The sequence below is a fragment of the Heterodontus francisci genome, chromosome 12, assembly GCF_036365525.1.
Source record: "Heterodontus francisci isolate sHetFra1 chromosome 12, sHetFra1.hap1, whole genome shotgun sequence".
Taxonomy (NCBI): Eukaryota; Metazoa; Chordata; class Chondrichthyes; order Heterodontiformes; family Heterodontidae; genus Heterodontus; species Heterodontus francisci.
In genome coordinates, this window is record NC_090382.1 from 84,704,905 (window position 1) to 84,725,568 (window position 20,664).

At 46.0% G+C, this 20,664-nt stretch overlaps 1 protein-coding gene across 2 annotated transcripts in view; it reads right to left on the reverse strand.

Moving 5' to 3' along the window:
• Positions 1-20,664, reverse strand: part of LOC137375966 (organic cation/carnitine transporter 2-like) — a 158,117-nt gene that overhangs the window by 13,113 nt on the left and 124,340 nt on the right. The gene's annotated exons all lie outside the window — the stretch shown is intronic.

Below are 20,664 nucleotides of genomic sequence, written 5' to 3' on the forward strand. Positions count from 1 at the left end.
CCTAATTACTTGCTGTATGCTGTGCATGTGATTCATGTACAAGGACACTCAAATCCCTCTGTGTAGCAACATTTACTAGCCTGGTGCCTTTTAAAAAAATATTCTGCTTTTCGATTCTTCCAACCAAAATGAATAATTTCACATATCCCCATGTTATCCTCAATCTGCTACCTTGTTTCCCAATCCAATGTGTCAGTGGCTCTGTCACAGGATGATGTTATGCATCAAGTGCAGTTGCATGATCCACTACCTCTGGCTAGCTTTCTGTGAAGATGGAGCCAAGTGCATAAGTCTCTGTCAGTACACAGCCTCTGCATTACCAGGAGCCCCTGTAGTGCCTCCTTGCAGCGACACATGGCAACTAGGCACCCTACCACCCTCGGCTGAACTGCAGGGAATATTGGAGGAACCCTGGATCCCAGAGATGCGATATACAGGGCACTGGCATGTGGATATGCACTGGCATCCATCAATCAGGTCCCAGCTATGGGTCAAATAGTACCCACTATCTTGTGTGTCCAGCTGGCGAGAGTCAAAGGCACTTGAATTGAGTTCTATAGGTGATCCCTTGAAGCAAGGCACCTTCCAGCAACTCCTGCAACTAAGTGGGCTCCCGCCCTTCCTCTGGATTCAGTCTATAAGGTCGAGAGGAAGATGCAGATACTGGGCAAGTCTGTGACTCCAAATCCTGCCCAGGCTACGCAGCCAAAAAACAAATGGAGAGGACTCTTTGCCCTTTAAAAAAATGGTGAGGACACTTCCTCCTTACTCTTAACAGTGAGGGGATCAAGACTGGAGGTAGCAGTTATGGCTTATAAGCCCAGCTCGATTGACGTCATGATTTGCCTCCGATGGTGGAAAGGATCATCACATTCTATTGGTCAGTTACTGCCTGCTTCAAGCTGGGCAGCCCCCAGCCAATAAGGTACTGACCCGCCATCGTCTGCCTTCTTCTATGGGTGCGTGAGAATTCGGGATTCTATCCTGACAAGCAGATGGTAAATGGCTGCCCAAGAAACAAAAGGTGAAGATTCTCCATCTTGGAAGCTGGAATATCAGACTGTGTGTCTTGGCATGCATGAGAACTTGCAGTCAGCAGACAATACATGTAAGACAGCATTGATATACAGTGAGTTACATAAGTTCAACATTACATTGCTGCTCTCCAAGAGACCAGATTGGCTGATACTGGATCAATACGTGAGGCCAATTATACCTTCTACTGGCATGGCAGAAGTGCATATAACTACCATGAACACGAAGTGAGCTTTGCTGTCAACAACAGATTGACACAGATAATTGAGATGCCTGTCACGACTTCTGATTGCTTCATCTAGCATCAGATGGAGGTTTTGTCACCATCATTTAGATGTTTTGGAATTTGCTCTGCAGGAGCTGAGAGATGGTAGGAAATATTTCAGTGCAGTAAGAGAATCGACAATCTGGAAATTATCAGTCCCAAGTAAAAGAAAGAATCTGTATTTATATTGGGCCTACAGGATGTCCCAAAGTGCTTTACTCTGAAGCACTTTTAAAATATAGTCACTGTTGCAGTATAGGTAATACAGCAGCCAATTTTGCACACAACAACGTCACACAGTCATGTGATAATGACCAGATAATATGTTATACCGTTCTCTATATTCATTCACATGATGTGGCCATCACTGACAAGGCCAGCATCCATTGCCCATTCCTAATTGTTCTTGATAAGGTGATGATGCGATGCCTTTTTGAAGCTCTGCCACCTGAGTGGTGAAAGGACACTAACAGTTTGTTTTTATTCATTCAGGGATGTGGGTGTCACTGGCTAGGCAAGCATTTATTGCCCATCCCTAATTGCCCTTGAGAAGGTTGTGGTGAGCTGCCTTCTTGAACCGCTGCAGTCCATTTGGGGTAGGTACACCCACAGTGCTGTTAGGAAGGGAATTCCAGGATTTTGACCTAGCGACAGTGAAGGAATGGGGATATAGTTCCACGTCAGGATGGTGTGTGACTTGGAGGGGAACTTGCAGGTGGTGGGGTACACATGCATTTGCTGCCCTTGTCCTTCTACTTGGTAGAGGTCGTGGGTTTGGAAGGTGCTGTCTAAGGAGGCTTGGTGCATTGCTGCAGTGCATCTTGTAGATGGTACACACTTCTGCCACTGTGCGTCGGTGGTAGAGGGAGTGAATGTTTGTAGATGGGGTGCCAATCAAGCAGGCTGCTTTGTCTTGGATGGTGTCGAGCTTCTTGAGGGTTGTTGGAGCTGCACCCATCCAGGCAAGTGGAGAGTATTCCATCACACTCCTGACTTGTGCCTTGCAGATGGTGGACAGGCTTTGGGGAGTCAGGTGGTGAGTTACTTGTCTCAGGATTCCTAGCCTCTGACCTGCTCTTGTAGCCACGGTATTTATATGGCTACTCCAGTTCAGTTTCTGGTCAATGGTAGCCCTTAGGATGTTGATAGTGGGGGATTCAGCTATGGTAATGCCGTTGAATGTCAAGGGGAGATGGTTAGATTCTCTCTTGTTGGAGATAGTCATTGCCTGGCACTTGTGTGGCGCGAATGTTACTTGCCACTTATCAGCCCAAGCCTGGATCTTGTCCAGGTCTTGCTGCATTTCTACACGGACTGCTTCATTATCTGAGGAGTCACGAATGGTGCCGAACATTGTGCAATCATCAGCGAACATCCCTACCTCTGACCTTATGATTGATGGTAGGTCATTGATAAAGCAGCTGAAGATAGTTGCGCCTAGGACACTACCCTGAGGAACTCCTGCAGTGATGTCCTGGAGCTCAGATGATTGATCTCCAACAACTACAACCATCTTCGTTTGCGCTAGGTATGACTCCAGCCAGCAGAGGGGTTTCCCCCTGATTCCCATTGACCTCAGTTTTGTAAGGGCTCCTTGATGCCATACTCAGTCAAATGCTGCCTTGATGTCAAGGGCAGTCACTCTCGCCTCACTTCTTGAGTTCAGCTCTTTTGTCCATGTTTGAACCAAGGCTGCAATGCGATCAGGAGCTGAGTGGCCCTGGCGGAACCCAAACTGAGCAGGTTATTGCGAAGCAAGTGCCGCTTGATGGCACTGTTGATGACACCTTCCATCACTTTACTCATGATTGAGAGTAGGCTGATGGGACGGTAATTGGCTGGGTTGGACTTGTCCTGCTTTTTGTGTACAGGACATACCTAGGCAATTTTCCACATTGCAGGGTAGATACCAGTGTTGTAGCTGTGCAGCTTGGCTTGGGGCGCGGCAAGTTCTGGATGACAGTTCTTCAGTGCCATTGTCAGAATATTGTCAGGGCCCATAGCTTTTGCAGTATCCAGTGCCTTCAGTCGTTTCTTGATATCACGGGGAGTGAATCGAATTGGCTGAAGTCTGGCATCTGTGATGCTGGGGACTTCAGGAGGTGGCCAAGGTGGATCATCCACTCGGCACTTCTGGTTGAAGATTGTTGCAAATGCCTTATCTTTCGTACTGATGTGCTGGGCTCCCCCATCATTGAGGATGGGGATATTTGTTTTTTTATTTTTTTATTTTTTATTTAGAGATACAGCACCGAAACGGGCCCTTCGGCCCACCAAGTCTGTGCCAACGAACAACCATCCATTCATACTAACCCTACAGTAATCCCATATTCCCTGCCACCTACCTACACTAGGGGAAATTTACAACAGCCAATTTACCTATCACCTGCAAGTCTTTTCCGGAAACCGGAGCACCCGACGAAAACCCATGCAGTCACAGGGAGAACTTGCAAACTCTGCACAGTCAGTACCCAGAATTGAACCCGGGTCCCTGGAGCTGTGAGGCTGCGGTGCTAACCACTGTGCCACTGTGGAGCCACCTCCTCCAGCTAGTTGTTTAATTGTCCACCACCATTCATGGCTGGATGTGGCAGGACTGCAGAGCTTAGATCTGATCTGTTGGTTGTGGGATCGCTTAGCTCTGTCTATCGCATGCTGCTTACGCAGTTTGGCACGCAGATGGTCCTGTGTTGTAGCTTCACCAGGTTGACACCTCATTTTGAGGTATCCCTGGTGCTGCTCCTGGCAAGCCCTCCTGCACTCTTCATTGAACCAGGGTTAGTCTCCTGGCTTGATGATAATGGTAGAGTGGGGGATATGCCGGGCTATGAGGTTACAGATTGTGGTTGAGTACAATTCTGCTGCTGCTGATGGTCCACAGCGCCTCATGGATGCCCAGTTTTGCATTGCTAGATCTGTTCGAAATCTATCCCATTTAGCATGGTGGAAATGCCACACAACACAATGGACGGTATCCTCAATGTGAAGGCGGGACTTGGTCTCCACAAGGACTGTGTGGTGGTCACTCCTACCAATACAGTCATGGACAGAAGCATCTGCGGCAGGCAGATTGGTGAGGACGAGGTCAAGTATGTTTTTCCCTCACCACCTGCCGCAGACCCAGTCTAGCAGTTCTTTCCTTTAGGACTCGGCCAGCTCGGTCAGTATTAGTGCTTCCGAGCCACTCTTGGTGATGGACATTGAAGTCCCCCACCCAGAGTACATCTTGTGCCCTTGCCACCCTCAGTGCTTCCTCCAAGTGGTGTTCAACATGGAGGAGTACTGACTCATCAGCTGAGGGAGGGCAGTAGGTGGTAATCAGTAGGAGGTTACCTTGCCCATTTTTGACCTGATGCCATGGGACTTCATGGGGTCCGTAGTCGATGTTGAGGACTCCCAGGGCAACTCCCTCCCTACTGGTGGGACAGGACATGCCCGGGGATGGTGATGTCTGGGACATTGTCTGTAAGGTATGATTCTGTGAGTATGACTATGTCAGGCTGTTGCTTGACTAGTCTGTGGGACAGCTCTCCCAACTTTGGCACAAGCCCCCAGATGTTATTAAGGAGGACTTTGCAGGGTCGACAGGGTTGGGTTTGCCGTTATCGTTTCCGGTGCCTAGGTTGATGCCGGGTGGTCCGTCCGGTTTCATTCCTCTTTATTGACTTCGTAGCGGTTAGGTACAACTGAGTGGCTTTCTAGGCCATTTCAGAGGGCATGCAAGAGTTAACCACATTGCTGTGGGTCTGGAGTAACATGTAGGCCAGACCAGGTAAGGACAGCAGTTTCCTTCCCTGAAGGACATTAGTGAACCAGTTGGGTTTTTACAACAATCGACAATGGTTTCATGGCCATCATTAGATGATGATCTCATGACTAGCTTTTAATTCCAGATTCATTAATTAAATTCAAATTCCACCTTCTGCTGTGGTGGAATTCAAACCCATGTCTCCAGATCAATACCCTGGGTCTCTGGGTTACTAGTCCAGTGATAATACCACTATGCCACTGCCTCCCCGGTGAGGCTGGGAGTTCCAGGATTTTGACTGAGTAACTATGAAGGAATAGCAATATATTTACAAGTCAGGATGGTGTGTGACTTGAAGAGAAACTTAGACGTGCTGGTGCTCCCAAGCGTATGCTGCCCTTGTCATTCTTGTCATCGAAGTTACGGGTTATGAAGGTGCTGTCAAAGCTTGCAGTGCATCTTGTAGATGATACACATTGCAGGCACGATGCACCAGTGATGGAGGGTGTGACTATTTAGGGTGGTATTTGGGGTGTCAATCAAGTGTGTTTGCTTTCTCCTGCATGGTGTCAAGTTTCTTGAGTGTTATTGGGGATACAGTCAACCAGCTCACTAGGGAGTATTTGATTACTCTCCTGACTTGTGCCTTGTAGATGGCAGAAAGGCTTTGTGAGTGAAAGAGCAAGTCACTTCTTCAGAAGATCCAGCCTCTGACTTGCTTTTGTAGTCATAATATTTAGCTGGCAGTTTCAATTAAGTTTCTTAGCAACGGTGATAAGCCCCCAGGATGTCGATGGTGGGGGATTTGATGATGGTAATGCTGTTGAATGTCAAGGGGAGGTAGTCAGATTCTCTCTTATTGGAGAAAGTCATTGCTTGGCACATGTGTGGTGCAAATGGTACTTGCCACTTATCAGTTCAAGCCTGAATGTTGTCCAGGTCTTGCTGTCTGTGGGCATGGACTGCTTCAGTATCTGTAGAGTTGCAAAGAGTACAGAACATAGTGTAATCATCAGCGAACATCCCTACTTCTGACCTTATTATGGAGTGAAGGTCATTGATGAAACAGCTGAAGATGGTTGGGCCTAGGACACTACCCTGAAGAACTCCAGCAGCAATGTTCTAGGGCTGAGATGATTGGCCTCCAGCAACCACAGCCATCTTCCTTTGTGCTAAGCATGGCTCTAGCCAGTGGAGAGTTTCCCCCCATTCATATTTACAAGGGTTACACACCATCAAATGCTGTTTTGATGTTAAGGGCAGTCACGCTCACTGTGCATCTGGAATTCTTGATAAGCAAGAGGGTGAAAGGTTATCAGGGTATGCTTGAATGTGGAGTTGAGGTTACAATCAGATCAGTCATGATCTTGTTGAATGGCGGAGCAGGCTCGAAGGACCGAGTGGTCTACTCCTGCTCCTAATTCTTATGTTCGTGTGAAATTCAGTTCCTTTGTCTATGCTTGGACCAAGGCTGCAATGAGGTCTGGAGCCTGTTGTGTAATTGCCTTTCAGAGTGATTTCCCTTTAAGATGTTAGAATGCTAATGAGCTAAGTGCCAGGCTGCAGCCATGTGACTACTTGCCAGAATCAGTCTGTAACGCCCGATAGGCAAGTCCTGTAAATAGTTAGCTCTGTACTGTACAATAGTTCAGCTGTAAATAAACCTGTTTGCGATCTTCAATCAACTGAACTCCACGCATCTCATTTATGTTACATCAGACAGCATAAAAAGCTGCTCATTACATGGTGGCAGCTGTGGTGAGAAGACAGGATTCATGAGTGAAGACCACAGGAAAACAACTTTAAAAACTACCTACAGTTGGAAGAGTGAAAGTTAAAGAAAAATACTGGTCCAAACAGGGAAAGAAGAAAACATTCACCTCCAGCTGCAGAAGACAGAGCTCTGAATGACAGGCTGCAAATCAATCACTGTAACTGGGTGAGTCGGTCTGCCATCAGTAAAGAAATCCCAGTTAAAAAAAAAAGAGAAACCTTGTAATCTTAAAAAAAAAATTGATCTTTTTTCTCTCAAAGGCTTGCTGGGAGAGTAATAAAATATGGGGAGTTCCAATCCCTTTCTTTGGCTGATCAGGTCCGTGCCATTACAGGAGGCGCCTGACAGCAAAAAGCACAGGAATCCTCCATTCACATTGCTGGCAGCTAAAGCTGTAAAAAGAAAACCATTCAATCACTCCAGTGTGAAGAGATTTCATTCACTCAGCCTAAGTTAAAAAAACACAAAACCACTCAACCATGAAGAATTGCCACTTGAATGGCTGCATGAATAAACCCTCGCAAAAAAAGCACTTGAAATGCCTACTGCACAACCATGTAAACAAACAGACTAGAGCGCTGGAAGCTAGATAAACAGACAAGCTGTTCCTCTCAATCAAACCAGCCAGTCTAAAGAACAGAGAATTTTTTAAAGAAAAGACAGTACAGAGTCACAGAACCAGGTCTTAAAGCAAGTTTTAAAGCAAAAGAACAGCAAAAAGATGGATACCAAATTTCCCAGCATGAACTGGAAAGCCTTAGATATCGTATCCGATTTCGAACTGTTCCAACAGAGAATGCTTTACAGACTAAGTCATTGTAGAACCAGACAAAATAATGATAGCAATTGGAAATGAGGGATTGCACAGAATCGATACCTCTAGATTATCTGAGCAGGGCCAGAAAGCTCCTGCAAAGATATGGAAAGTGCTGGAAGATCAACTCAGATTAAGAGTGAATTTTAGAATTCACCACCTGGAATTGATGTCCTACAGGCAACAGCCACAGGAATCAATAGGCCAGTTCATCAGCAGATGCTGTAGTAAGGGCAATGAATGTGATTTCTCAGAAGCTGAGCTGTCAGATCAAATAATTGTGATTGTATCAACACCCATTGAAGCATTTCAGAAAGATCTGTTGGGGAAAAAAGGTCACAGCATCGATGCACTGCTGGAAGATGGCAGGAAATACGAAGCCATTGTAGCTGGACAACAGCACCTGCAACCATAGGGGCAATCAACAATATCAGAACCACAACCAGGTCGAAAAAAGCAAGCAAGTTGTGTGGTAAGTGCGCTCTGTCCGACTCACTGTGAAATTGCCCTGCATTTCGAGACCTGTGCAAGGCGTGCGGTGTAAAAGAACACCAGGCCCGCCTATGCAGGAATTATGGCTCCAAAGATGCAGCCAGAAATAACGGTCGGACACAAGTAAACAGAAGGCTGGCACTGTAACAGGGAAACAGCAGCAACAAAAGCGCCAGTAACCTGTCTAAACATAAGCCAATACATGGGGCTGCATTTTAAGAGTTCACCGCCAAAGTAGGTGGCAGATGTAAAAAAATGCAGCCCACTTGCATGGGCACCATGTTATGGAGCTGCCATAACTTCAAACATAGCAGCTCATTTGTATGGCCATGGTGCCCACCCTCTGCGATGTTGTGGTGGGGCCGGGTGAGCCATCACCAGCAACCGTGTCCAGTGCCAATGCGCAGGCGTCGGTGCCATTTTTAAAGGGCTTACAGCCCTCAATGGACATTTAAGGATACAAGTAACATCCCAGTATTAGCTGTAAGTCAGGAAATGGAAGGGAGAGAGAAACTCAAGTACAATCACTAGGGAGGTGGTACTGAAAAAATTGTTGGAGCTGCAGGCTGACAAGTCCCCGGGTCCTGGTGGATATCATCCTAGGGTGCTAAAAGAAGTGGCTAGTGAGATAGTTGATGCGTTAGTTTTAATTTTCCAAAATTCCCTAGATTCGGGGAAGGTTCCTTTAGATTGGAAAATAGAGAATGTAACTCCTTTATTCAAAAAGGGAGATAGAAAGCAGGAAACTACAGGCCAGGTAGCTTCACATCTATCTTAGGGAAAATGTTAGAAGCTATTACTAAAGATGTTATAGCAGGGCATTTAGAAAAAATCAAGGTAATCAGGCAGAGTCAACATGGTTTTGTGAAAGGGAAATCATGTTCAACCAATTTATTGGAGTTCCTAGAGGGAGTTACATGTGCTGTGGATAAAGGGAAACCAGAGGATGTATTGTACTTAGATTTGCAGAAGGCATTTGATAAGGTGCCACATCAAAGATTATTGCTGAAAATAAAATCTCATGGTGTAGGGGGTAACATATTGGCATGGATAGAAAATTGGTTAGCTAACAGGAAACAGAGAGGAGACATAAATGAGTCATTTTCTGTTTGGCAAGATGTAACGAATGGTGTGCCACAGAGATCTGTGCCGGGGCCTCAACTTTTTACAATTTATATAAATGACTTAGATGAAGGGACCGAAGGTGTGGTTGCTAAATTTGCTGATGACACAAAGATAGGTAGGAAAGTAAGTTGTGAAGAGGACATAAGGAGACTACAAAGGGATATAGATAGGTTAAGTGAGTGGACAAAGACCTGCCAAATGGAGTATAATGTGGAAAAGTGTGAAATTGTCCAATTTGGCAGGAAGAATAAAAAAGCATATTATCTAAATGGTGAGAGATTGCAGAGCTCTGAGATGCAGAGGGATCTGGGTGTCCTAGTGCATGAATCACAAAAGATTAGTAAGCAGGTACAGCACATAATTAGGAAAGCTAATAGAAAGTTATAGTTTATCACGAGGGGAATTGAATACAAAAGTAGGAAGGTTATGGTTCAGCTATACAGGGCATTGGTGAGACCACATCTGGAGTATTGTGTACAGTACTGGTCTCCTTTTTTAAATGCGTTGGAGGCAGTACAGAGATGGCTTACTAGACCAATACTTGAAATGGGTGGGCTGTCTTACGAGGAAGGATTGGACAGGCTCGGGTTGTATCCACTGAAATTTAGAAGAGTAAGAGGCGACTTGATTGAAACATATAAGATTCTGAGGGTCTCGACAGGGCAGATGTGGAAAGGATGTTTCCCCTTGTGGGAGAATCTCGAACTAGGTTTAAAAATAAGGGGTCGCCCATTTAAGACAAAGATGCGGAGAAATATTTTCTCTCAGAGGGTTGTGAGTCTTTAGAATTCTCTTCCTCAAAAGGCAGTGAAAGCAGAGTCTTTGAATATTTTTAAGGCAGAGGTAGATAAATTCTTGATAAGCAAGGAGGTGGAAAGTTATCAGGGATAGGTGGAAATGTGGATTTATCAGTTCAACCATGAACTTATTGAATGGCGGAGGAGGCTCAAGGGGCCGAGTGGCCTACTCCTGTTCCTAATTCGTATGTAGACGTATGTAAAATTTAAAGGGCAAGGTAAGTTAAATTTATCAAAACAGAATTAAATGACCATTACATGAATTTTCACCCCCCCTCCTCCCCAATGGCATTTCCAAACATTCGTGCCCTTCCCCCCCACCGAATTTGAATATTGAGAATTTGACCTTCCCCTCCCCCCAACAAAGTTCGGCAACTTTGCCTTTTACTCCTTCCTATCATCTCCCCCACGACCAATCCGCATCAGTGTTACCCCACGATCCCCTTCCGCACAGAGAAAAAGTCCTCCTCTCCCCCTCCCCACAGGTGTCGCGCCACCTTACTCTGAACGGGGATTCAAAGGCACGGCATTGTCGGCAGCCCGAATGAAGATCGGTGTGGTGATTAAGGAGGCGACGGAACCCTCATTAAATCAGGTATGTAAATTAGTTTACATATAGAAATGGGGGTCCCGTCGCCAAGTGGTAGGGCGGCCACCATGAGATTGGTACCGGGCTTGCCGTCATCGGGTTTGGTGGCGGGGCTGCGTGTACCGATCTTCATTGCCCCTCCACTACCGTTCACGATGGCGGAGGGGCTTTAAAATCCAGCCCATGGAGTCCACAGTAAAACACACCTGAGGCAAGACACAGGTCAGAGCAAGTCTCAGTCAGAAGACGAGCAAGTATTCCACATTGTGAATGTGACACAACACGTTGATGAAGTCAAACAACTGGAAGCTTTCGCCATGATTAATATCACATGCCCAAAGAAAGCTGGCAAACATACACTCAGGGTCAAGATTGACACCAGCGCTAATGCAAGTATCGTAGTCCGAAACCTAAAGATATGTACTGGAAATCAATGATACAACCGACAACTGCCAAGTTATCTGCATATAACGGGTCACCCATCCCTTGCAGCGGCACACTAACAATGCAATGCAAATATGGCAAGTTAGCATGGAAACCACAAACGTTCTACCTAGTATACACGAGCAGACCAGCAGTGGCAGGACTCCGAGTGTGTAAGGACCTCAACATCATAACGATCCACAAAAGCATGACCAAGGGAAAATCTCCAAGGACTGGAACCTGCTTGCAAACTCTAAGCAGAATCAAATGGTGCAATCTGGAAATCCAGCAACAGCACAACTATGCCGCACCTTTATTTGTGCTCTCTGGAGAACCACCAGCACCACAACGAGCCAGAATGGACAGGTATCTCCATGAGACCCAGTACTGTTCCTCCAACAAGTCCTCAACCTTGAGCCTCAAGCCTTCAGACAGAGAGGATGAGGAGAGGCGAAGGACACGCAATGTCCTGAGGAGGCAGAAGAGGAGTGAGTTGAAGCATTGTCTGTTGGTTCTTCGAGATGAGATGCTGGAGTTTTCCAAGGATGATAAGGTCTCAAAAGTGGTCATACAGAATATGTTAGCAGGCTGAAGGAAGATCAACAGAAACTGAATGCAGAGAGGGAGAAACTTCAGAAAGAACAGCAACAGGTGAGAGACGAATTTCCCGAGCAAGCGTTGTCAAACCATCGACAAATGATACGGACTTTTGAGCCTTTATATTTGTAAATTTCACAATCTCTATCCATGTGGAAATAATTTTGATGTTATCTAATGTTCTGTATTTTTACTTTTAGCATACAAGACTTATCTTTGAAACAAAGGAGGATGTTGTGTGATTGCCTTTAAGAGTGATGCCCCTTTAAGATCTTGGTATGCTAATGAGCTAAGTGCCAGGTTGCAGTCATGTGACTACTTGCCAAAGTCACTCGATTACTATAACACCCTACAGGCAAGTCCTGTAAATAGATAGCTGTGTACTGTACATCATATTTAACTGTTTAATAAACCTGTTTGAGATCTTCAACAACCTGAACTCCACGCATCTCATTTTATATTGCATCAGCCAACATAAAAAGCTTCTCATTACAGAGCCCAGTGGTCCTGGCAGAACTGAAACTGAGCATCGGTGAGCAGGTTATTGCTGAGCAGGTGTTGCTTGATTGTGCTGTTAACGACATTTTGTTGATGATTAAGAGTAGATTGATTGGGCAGTAATTGGCCAAATTGGATTTGTCCTGCTTTTAGTGGACATGACATACCTGGGCAATTTTCACCTTGTCAGGTAGATGTCAGTGTTGTAACAGTACTGGAATGGCTTGGCTAGAGGTTTGGTGAGTTCTGGAGTAGAGGTCTTCAGCACTACAGTTAAGATGTTGTCAGGGACCATAGCCTTTGCTGTATCCTGTGCGCTCAACCATTTCTTGATTTCACATGGGGTGAATAGAATTGGCTGAAGACTGACTTCTGTGATGGTGGGGACCTCAAGAGGAGGTCGAGGTGGATTAGTAACTCAGTATTTCTGGCTGAAGATGGTTGAAAATGCTTCAGCCTTGTCTTTTGCACTTGTGCTGGGTTCCACCATCACTGACAATCGAGATGCCTGTGCAGCCTCCTCCTCCTGTTAGTTGTTCAATTGTCCACCACCATTCATGACAGAATGTGGCAAGAATGCAGAGATTTGATCTGATCCATTAGTTGTGTGATCGCTCAGCTCTGTCTATAGCATATTGCTTCCACTAATTAGCATGGCCCTAGTTGTGCGTCATAGCTTCACCAGGTTGACGCTTCATTTTTAAGTGTGCCTGGTTCCGCTCCTGGCATGATTTTCTACACTCATCATTGAACCAGAGATGGCCTCTGTCTTGAAGGTTTTTATAGATTAAAGGATATATCAGGCAATGATGTTACAGATTGTGGAGGAACACAATTCCACTGCTGCTGATGGCCCACAGCGCCTCATGGATGTTGGTGGAGGAATCAACATCAGCCAGGACACCAGGGAGAACTCAGTTACTCTTCTTCAAAATAGTGGAATGGAATATTTTTCAAAAAGTAAATGAGAAAAGGAGAAAATAATGACACCAATTGGGAAACTCAGATCAGTTGTTCCCAGTTAGAATAAGATAATACAATTTGTGGGCTGCTATAAAGACACAGGCAGAAATTCCTCAGGACAATTAAAAGCGAGACAGTATTCATGTTGAATGTTATAAAGAGATATAGTGGCTCCAACAGCAGTTGAAAATGAAGAAAGTTATTACCCCAATATTTATTTAGGGCCACTAAGAGAACAGTGGGGCAGGTTGCCGGATGCGAAATCTAACAGTTTCTTGGATTTTTATTAGCTAACTGCAGAATGACTTTTGAAATTTGTCAATAGGTCTGTCAGGCTGGAAAGAGGTTGAGGAGCGGATGTCAGCTAAGTGGGAGGAATTAGAAACTGGGCGGCGGGAGATCGGCGATCATGAGAGGCGGTGAGTGTTTGAAGATCATAGTGAAGGTGAGTGGGGAAGTGTGCTTTGTTTTATTTGTTCATGGGATATAGGCATCGCTGGCTAGGCCAGCATTTATTACCCATCCCTAATTGCCCTTGAGAAGGTGGCGGTGAGCTGCCTTCTTGAACCGCTGCAGTCCATGTGGTGTGGGTACAACAACAGTACTGTTAGGAAGGGAGGTCCAGGATTTTGACCCAGCAACACTGAAGGAACGATGATATAGTTCCAAGTTAAGATGGTGTGTGGCTTGGAGGGGATCTTGCAGGTGGTGATGTTCCCATGCATCTGCTGCCCTGTCCTTCTCGTTGGTAGAGGTCGCGGGTTTGGAAGGTGCTGCCTAAGGAGCCTTGGTGAGTTGCTGCATCTTGTAGATGGTACACACTACTGCCACTGTGTGTCGGTGGTGGAGGGAGTGAATGTTTGTGGATGGGGTGCCAATCAAGCGGGCTGCTTTGTCCTGGATGGTGTCGAGCTTCTTGAGTATTGTTGGAGCTGCACCCATCCAGGCAAGTGGAGAGTATTCCATCACACTCCTGATTTGTGCCTTGTAGATGGTGGACAAGCTGTGGGGAGTCAGGAGGTGAGTTACTCGCCATACAGAGTTATACTTATTGGGCCTTAAGGAAATGAGTGGCACATTTAACTAAACCTTAAGCATTTTGCAGGATGGTTCGAAACTCCCCTGCTGCTCCATAAACGAGGCCTGGAGTATTTCAATTATTTATTTAAATGCCCCCAGGTGTCATTCAATCCACAATGGATGAGATGCGGCAGAAAATTACATCTCCTGGAAGCTGCCGCTGACATTAAGTAAGTGGTAGGATGGGTGCTGTATCCATTCTGTGGCAGTCCCGCGATTGGAAAGGGGTGATGGTGAGGATGGGGGGGGGGTGGTGGTGGAGGGTGGGGGTGGGCACAAGTCCATTGCAGGGAATGCCTACGTTTTCCTAATGGATTCTGAAGCAGCGCTCCTGCTCCTCCTGGCCGCACAAGGGAAGTAAAATAATTTATCTATTTCAGACTCTTCTGCCCCGATTCATTTCCCCACAGACTTTACCTGGTGGGAATGTTTCCTGTTCAGTCTGGCCAATTAGAATGCAGTGAACGCTCATTTCCTGATCTGAACATGTAACAAGAGAATGCTGTCAGCTTTTGGAAGGTGTTGTTGGTCAGCGCAGCAAGTTAAAATTGACAACAGTCTGTTCCCAGTGACTTCAGGGTGGGTAAGTAATCTGGGAAATTTGAATTGGCACCCGGTTTCCTTCAGGTGGTTAAGTGTGAAAATTAACCCCAAGAAAATGCACAAATTTATGGTTTCCTTGGGCTTGCCTAGCCTGTTTGCACAATTCTATTTCGTGAAATCAAGGTAGTTCTGTTGCTTGTTGTAATTAAGACTGGCTGAGATAGTAGAGGTTGCTCGTGGCTTACCCTCTGTGGCTTCCTGGCCTTTTCTGCTTTTGTATTTCCTCTAACGTTTCTAGCAAAACAAGATTTGCTGGAATACCCATGCTGCTTTGTGCAAGCAATTGAGTCACTCCTTGAAATGGGGGAGATTTCTCCTTGTGCTATGGGGAGTAAAAGCATTTATAAATGACATGTCACAGATTGTTACTTCAACAAGCCAAAGTTAGTCAATGCTTGATTAATGCCAACATATACATTATTTTACATTAATATATACTTAGTACATGTATTCGGTCCACTGCACATAGGAAGTACCAGGAATATCCTACTGATTAAATTTAAAAGAGACATCCCTATACTGCATCACCGTGGCATTTCTATGTAGAGAGGTAGTGTAGGCAGTCACTGCTACATCATCACAAGATATCTCACCATACCCCCCCACAGCCACATATTCCTCTCCCACCATTCTACTGCTCCTAATCCAGCTTTTGAGATCAAACTTTGTGGGATTTGAGTGAAAAATGAAGGGAATGCTGCATTGCTTGCACCTGGTAATATTTTCTCCATGGAATGCTTGAAGACAACAGGGTGAAATTAAATTCTGAATTAATTACTAACCTTTCTATATCTCTCAAAGGAAAAGGCCACCCATAATGGGTTGAATTTTATCAGCCCATCGCAGGTCCTGGCAGCGGCTCCGGATGAGGGTGGAGTCACCGCACGTCAGGTGTGTGGCTGGCCGACCGCAATCACCCGGCCCCTTTGAATGCAGGAGGCATGGGGCCCAACCCATTGGAGGATGGGGGCGAGTAACGAGACACCAATGGTGTCATTAACTGATCCGAATGTAGGTGCTAACACCATATTTAAAGCGCTGCTAGCTCTCCTTGAACTGCTGCTTCACTGAGTGAGTTTGCTACTGCTTTGCTGCTGTTTTGACTTTTTGCTGCTGTGCTCCAGCCCCCTCTGGCTGGAGGCCCTGTGCTGCTGTGCTTCTGACCTGTCCAACTGGAGGCCCTGTGCTACTGTGCTTCTGACCTGTCCAACTGGAGGCCCTGTGCTACTGTGCTGCTGACAAAGGCCTCATAAGGCTAGGAGCTGACAGGAGCCAAGAGGGAGCATATCCAGGGGAAGAGGGTGGCCCCATGGTTTAGTGATGCCTCCCTGTGGATTCTCCTCCTGCCTCTAAGGGATAGATGGGAGGTCCTCTTCCCAAGAGACGCCTGACTAAGCAAGCTTGGACAGAGATTGCAGAGGAGGTGTGCAGCGATGGGGGGGTCACCAAAACTAAGTCCAGTTCCACAAAAGGGTCAATGACCTCCTTTGCTCCACCAAGGAATGTCCTCCATATCTATCTGATCTTTGAGGCTTGCATATGGCCACGCGGGAGGGAGCATGACAGGGTCAGGGAGTGGCTGCAAAGTTGGTGGCAAGAGGCTTAGGCAACAGCAGATCATGTCAGATGCATGGCTGCATCTCCAAGACAGCCAACTTTCTGTCTTAGCTTGTCCCCCTCACGTCGCTTGAGAGTGGACATGAGGAGGAGGCATTCGGGAGCCCCCATCAAGGGTCAAAGAACTGCCACCACAGCAAGTGGCCTGCTGTTGCCCTTGGGAAGACTAATAGTGTCCTTCCTTCTGCTCACAGGAGAAAATGGCCCACAACACTAGGGAAAGGGCGAAGACTGGAGGTGGGATCCCATACATCCCCCAGCAGAGGACGAGGCCATGGAACTAGTGGGTTCCCAGGGCAGCCGTTCCACAGCAGACAGAAGGAGCACCAATGCACAAGAATGGAGGAGGCATTGTGTCCATGTAATCACCACCGCCCTTCTAGAGAACCACATCACGCATGGTCGACGTGGGCAGATCCATGCAGCAGAGCCCCAAAATGTTTGTGTTTTCTTATGCAGGTTGTAGCACCTCAGAGGGAGGATCGTCTGCTGGCACCACTGGAATCACAATGTTCTCTGAAAATGAGGAGGAAGAATCCTCGGAGGCTGCACCGTCTCAGTTTTCCCCTGCACCCTCCATCAGCGCAGATATTCTCACATTGCTGATAATATGCTCGGACTGAGAAGCAGGGTCACAAATGGGTAAGAGCCCCACACACATTTCCAAGCAGCTTACAGAGGCTGTAACAACTGAGGTCACTGACAGTCGAAGGAGCCGCCGGCTGATGATGAGCCTCTGGTGTCGGCAGCACAGAACATGCTGAAGTTGCAGAGAGAGGTAAGGGAACATCTGGTGCAGCTGCCAGAAACAATGCGCAGTCATGTGTAGACGAAGGAGGAGTCCATCCATGCCATGAGTGCTGCCATGTCTCAGGCGTGTGAGCACATGGCTTCCTTCTTTGAGAGGTCGGCGATGCTCATGGAGATAGATCTTGGAGATGTGCTCAGATCTGCACATCATCGTCTTTGCCATGAGCTCAATGCAGCAGTGGGAAGGCGAGAGGGGGATGAAGCACATGGAGTTTTCTCCAAGTCCCTATTGTCATGGTCCTGTAGTTCTTTTTCCAGGAATATACCGTTTGCCTTTAAGGCTTGCAAAGGATCAATATTGCTTTAAGAACCAGCAAGCCTCAGGAGTTATTGGAAGGTGCCTTTTTGTTGCCTTAGAAACAGCAATTTGGAGGCTGTAATTCAAAGGGTGCATTATCGTTACCATAGATACAGCCATAGGGAGTGAGTATTAGGCGATACATTTGTTACAATTCTATTTTGAACTGCCATTTTAGTTGAAGACAGTTTGTTCTGACAAACACAGTGGACAGCTGTGGTGAGAGCACCTGGAAAACGAGCTCTCAACCTTTGAGAGAGAGAGGGGGGAGCACAGCCCGAGGAGTGGAGGTTCAAAAAGCACGCCAAACCAGAGTCGGAGAGAGAGCGGGAGGAGCACAGCCTGAGGAGCAGAGGTTCAAAAAGTGCACCAAACCAAACCAGAGTCGGAGAGAGAGAGAGAGAGAGAGAGAGGAGCACAGCCCGAGGAGCGGAGCTGGGGAAAAAAATCGAAAAGTGACATCAGAGTGACATCACATTTAACGGTGGGAGCAGGGAAACAGAGAGCCGCTGGGGTCAGTATTCAGGTAAGCTATTAATTTAATTAAATTGAAATCAAATATAGAGTAAGATTTGATCAATTTATTAGTATATAAACTAAAAATTAAAGTCGATTAAAAAACTAAAGACCTGTCGGCAATTTAAAAAACAAATTAAAATCTAATTAAATAAAATAGAGATGCAGGGCCAGGCGATGTGTTGTACCTGCATGATGTGGGAGCTGGTGGACCCCATTGTGATTCCTAATGACCACATCTGTAGCAAGTGTTGGTTGCTCGAGGAACTAAAGCTCAGAGTTGATGAGCTGGAGTCTGAGCTTCGGACACTGTGACACATCAAGGAGGGGGAGAGTTACCCCTTAGATTGACTACCTTGAATTCGGCCAGTGGTCAGGGACAGGAGGGTGTCACTTTGAGTGAGGCAGGTAGAGGGATCCAGGAGGTAGTGTTACAGGAGCCTCAACCCTTGTCCTTGTCCAAAAGGTTCGAGATTCTTGCTCCCTGTGTGAACGAGAGCAGGGACTGTAGGGAGGATGAGCAAACTGACCAGAGCACCGTGGTACAGGGAACCATTCAAGTGGGGGGAGAAAAGAGAAATGCAGTCGTAATTGGGGATAGTACATTTAGGGGCATAGACACTGTTCTCTGTGGCCAGGATCGAGAGTCCCGAAGGTTATGTTGCCGACCTGGTGCCAGGGTTCAGGATATCTCATCTGGGTTGCAGAGGAACTTTGAGTGGGAGGGGGAAAGATCCAGTTGGCGTGGTCCACATAGATACCAACAATATAGGTAGAATGAGGATAGAGGTTCTGCTGAGGGAATATGAGCAGCTAGGGGCTAAATTAAAAAGCAGAACCAAAAAAGTAATAATCTCCGGCTTACTACCTGAGCCACAAACTAATTGGCACAGGGTCAATAAGATTAAAGAGGTAAATGCATGGCTCAGATTGGTGTGGGAGAAATGGGTTTGTATTCATGGGATATTGGCACCAGTACTGGGGAAGGAGGGAACTGTTCCAATGAGACAGGCTCCACCTGAACCATGCCTGGATCAGAGTCATAGAGAGAGACAGCATTGAAACAGGCCCTTCAGCCCACCAAGTCTGTGCCAGCCAACAACCACCCGTTTATATTAATCCGACATTAATCCCATATTCCCTACCACATCCCCACAACCTACCAACACTAGGGGCAATTTACAATGGTCAATTTACCTATCAACCTGCAAGTCTTTGGCTGTGGGAGGAAACCGGAGCACCTGGCAGAAACCTACACAGTCACTGGGAGAACTTGCAAACTCCACATAGGCAGTACCCAGGAACAAACCCAGGTCACTGGAGCTGTGAGGCTGCAGTGCTAACCACTGCGCAACTGGACCTGGCAAATTGCATAACTCGGGCAGTAGATAGGGCTTTCAACTAAATAGTGGGGGGGGGGGGGCGGGGGGGGGGAGTGTTCAGTTGCATGGAAAATTAGGAAGTCAAAGTTGAAGAAGGTAGGAGTGCAGATTAGTGATGAGGCTGATTGTTACCAGAAAATAAAAGGAAAGGACAGAACGTGTGAATGTCATATCGCACGAAGGAAACATACAAGAGTAGGGAAATTTGATAATAGAACAAACTTAAAGGCTTTGTATCTGAATGCACAAAGCATTCAGAATAAAATAAACGAGTTAACAGCGCAAATAGAGATGAATGGGTATGATTTAGTGGCAATTACTGAGACATGGTTGCAGGGAAACCAGGTTTCAGAATTGAATATCCAAGGGTACTCAGTATTTCAGAAGGATAGGCAGGAAGGAAAAGGAGGTGGTGTAACTTTGTTAGTAAAGGAAGAGATCAGTCTGTAGTGAGAAATGATATAGGCACTGGAGATCAAGATGTAGAATCAGTCTGGGTAGAAATAAGAAATAGCAAGGGAAAGAAGTCCCTGGCAGGAGTAATCTATAGGTCCCAAACAGTAGTTCTGTAGTGGGGCACAGTATAAACCGGGAAATACTGGGGGCTTGTAAGAAAGGTACAGCAATAATAGTGGGTGATTTTAATATGCATATAGACTGAATTAATCAAATTGGCAAGGGTAGATTGGAGGAAGAGTTCATTGAATGTATTAGAGATTGTTTTTTGGAGCAATATGTTGTGGAACCAACCAGGGTGCAAACTATTTTATATTTGGTATTGTGTAATGAGGTGGGATTAATCAATGATCTCATAGTTAAGGATCCTCTAGGGAAGAGTGATCATAGCATGTTAGAATTTCAAGTTCAGTTTAAGGGCGAGAAACTGGAGTCCCACACTAGTGTTCTGGAGTTAAACAAAGGTAATTACATCGGCATGAGGACAGATTTGACCCTAGTAGACTGGGTAGGAAGACTAAAAAGTAGGATAGTTGATGAACTGTGGCAGATGTTTAAGGAGATATTCAATTCCTCCCAACTAAAATATATTCCAGAGAGGAAGAAAGATTCTAAGAGGGGGAAAAATCATCCATGGCTAAGCAAGGAAGTTAAGGAAAACATAAAGATAAAAACTATGGCATACCATATTGCAAAGGCCAGTGACAGGCTGAAAGATTGGGAAACTTTTAAAGATCAACAAAGGATTACTAAAAAAGTAATAAAAAGAACAAAGGTAAATT